Source organism: Mus pahari, unplaced genomic scaffold (assembly GCF_900095145.1).
Source record: "Mus pahari unplaced genomic scaffold, PAHARI_EIJ_v1.1 scaffold_7552_1, whole genome shotgun sequence".
NCBI classification, from domain to species: Eukaryota; Metazoa; Chordata; class Mammalia; order Rodentia; family Muridae; genus Mus; species Mus pahari.
Window position 1 is genome coordinate 33,583 of NW_018393251.1, and position 2,808 is coordinate 36,390.

The 2,808-nt window shown below is 33.7% G+C and overlaps 1 pseudogene; it reads right to left on the bottom strand.

The window, feature by feature from the left end:
- Window positions 1–1,193: 1,193 nt before the first annotated feature.
- Window positions 1,194–2,808, bottom strand: LOC110315434 (annotated as a pseudogene).

The following is a 2,808-nucleotide window of genomic DNA, read 5'->3' on the forward strand; positions in this document are numbered from 1 at the left end:
AAAATTCGTGATAAGTTTGAATATGTATAGAGAAGACATTTCTGTTAACATTGAGGACTTTTATAGAAGAAATTCAGATAAAATTGCCGATGTATATAGAAAAATTTCTGATAAAATGAAAATTATATAGAAGAAATTTCTGAAAATAATTGAAGATATTTAGAGAAAAATTTCTCACAAAAGTGAAGCATGTAGAAATATTTTCTCATATAATTGAAGACATATGTAGAAAAAAATCCTGAGAAAATTACAGGTTTATATAGAAGAAAATGCTGATAAATTTGAACACAGATTAAGAAAAAAATTTTTTTGATAAAATTGAACATGCATATAGGAAAAATTATCTGATAAAATTAAGCACATAAATAGGAAAAGATTCTGAAAATTTTGAATCCATACCAAGAAAAAAGTCTGATTAAATTGAAGACATATATAGAAAAAATTTTGGTAAAATTAAAGACCTGAAAAGAAAACATTTCTGATAAAATTGAACATGTATATAGATGAAATTTTTGGTTACATGGAGGACTTATATGGAAAAATTGTGATTAAAATTGTATATATATAAAATAAATTTTTGATAAAATTGATGACATATAAAGAAGAAATTTGTAATAAAATTGAAGATTTACATATAAGTAGTTGTTGATAGTTTTGAAGATGTATTGCAAAATTGAGGACATATATAAAAATTCTGATTAACTAGAGGACATATAAAGAAAAATTCATAAAATAAAAGACATTTAGAAGAAAAAATTTTTTTTTCAGATCTGAAAATGTCTTTTTTTTTTTTTAGAAAATGGATTTTCAGGAAGTTTAAAAAGCAATACCAGAGAGCATACATAGATACAGACCTGAATGTAATCATTCAAAGCATCCAAGTTAGAATATGGCAATATAAATATCCAAAAAGCATCTTTTAGGTCTTTAAAACAAAACATTTAAGTAATTCCTAACTAGTGAGCAGTACAATATTTCCTAGATGGGAGAAGCAGTTAACATTAAAGTCTTGAAAGCCTTTTCATTAGTTAATTACATGTAAATAGTTTGCCTTTGATCAAACTCCTTTAAACATGAATAATGATATTACACAGGTCCACTGTTAAAACAGACAACATGTTGCAAATTACTTGCGGTTTAATTTTTTCCAAAAGCTTAGAAAATAAAGACATTGAGTTGTCTTTGGACTAAGTTTAATAGTCACCTCCTCTTGTGACAAATTCTTAACAGGTTGGATGCAACAGTATGGTATATTGAAACTGTGCTCTGTATGACCTATTAATGTCACACGGTAGTCAGTATGAATCTACAATGCCCAAGTCACACAGATTCTTCAGAGCCATTAAGTATTTACTTTCTCCTAAGAGATCCAGCCACCTTTGGCAGAAGGCAAGGGAACTGAAGTTTACATTGATGACATTTAACACGTGTTTTGTTCTTGGATGCCTTATTGGCACATGTCCCACATCAAAATTTTTCATGTAGCATGAACATTCCATGTCATCATGAACCACACCCTTCCCAGTGCTCCCAAAGGTCTCAATGACATAAACCTCTTCATCCTCCATTGTTGTAGCTTCCCCTCTTTCGCAATGGGCACTGTTTTTTTCCAGCATGAATTTTATGTGCCCCAATTGAATGTCCATTTAAGTTACTTATGAGTTTCACTTGATATGTCTTCCCATCTATTTCTACTTCATAGGATTCCATAAATTCTTGAATGGCCTCATCGACATCACAGAGATGAATGTCAATCCCACCACACTTTATTCCTGTATTAGTGTCATCATTTACAGCTTTTAATAATATGTCATATTTGGGATTAAAAATAACAATAAAAGCACAATAAATTATTCTACCACTTATATGTGTTCCAAAGTCTATCTTATAGATGTCATCATACTGCAAGACTGTCCTGCACCAGCATTGGGAGTGTAATGGGCAACACACTTCTTGAGAGAACACCCAGTGTGGAACACAAGGCCTGCATTTAACCCATTTTCCTTCATTAGCTTTTGGGAACAATCTTCCAACTTCTCACAGATTTCTATCATCGTTATGCCAGGTTTGATACAGCTCATGACATATTTCCTAACCTGCCAATGTGCTTCCACAGCTTCTTATATGTTGTTCCAGATCTCTTCACTAGCCTGGTCTAGGGTCTTTTTTCCTCACTTGTGGTTCTCTAAGCAGCTGCTCGCTCATCTTGTGTGGGTGGGTATTTACACTCTCTTCTTTTGGGAAATATACCATTAGGATGCAGGTTATATTTTGGAACTGAGGAAGGGTATGTTTAAATTTTGGTCCTCTCTTCTTTTTCTTCTTCTTGTTCTTCTTCCCAGTTGCGCCACCAGCATTACTATCTCTAACTTCATTATCATCATCATCTCTCTTTTTTTTCCTCTAGTGCTTGTCTCTACAACTGTTTTGCTACTTCACCCACCAAGGCTCCTGATTCTTTATCAAGTTCTTGTTGCACTGATGACAACTTCTCTTTGCTGCCCTTCTTCTTCTTCTTCTTCTTCTTCTTCTTCTTCTTCTTCTTCTTCTTCTTCTTCTTCTTCTTCTTCTTCTTCTTCTNCTTCTTCTTCTTCTTCTTCTTCTTCTTCTTCTTCTTCTTCTTCTTCTTCTTCTTCTTCTTCTTCTTCTTCTTCTTCTTCTCCTTCTCCTTCTCCTCCTCCTCCTCCTCCTCCTCCTCCTTCTGTCTTTTCTTGGCAGCTTCCTTGGCCATGCTAGAGGTTCCCTCTTCACTGTCATCTGGATCCAGGTCGCCATTCAGGTGGCCCCAAAGGATGCTGCCTGCTCCAT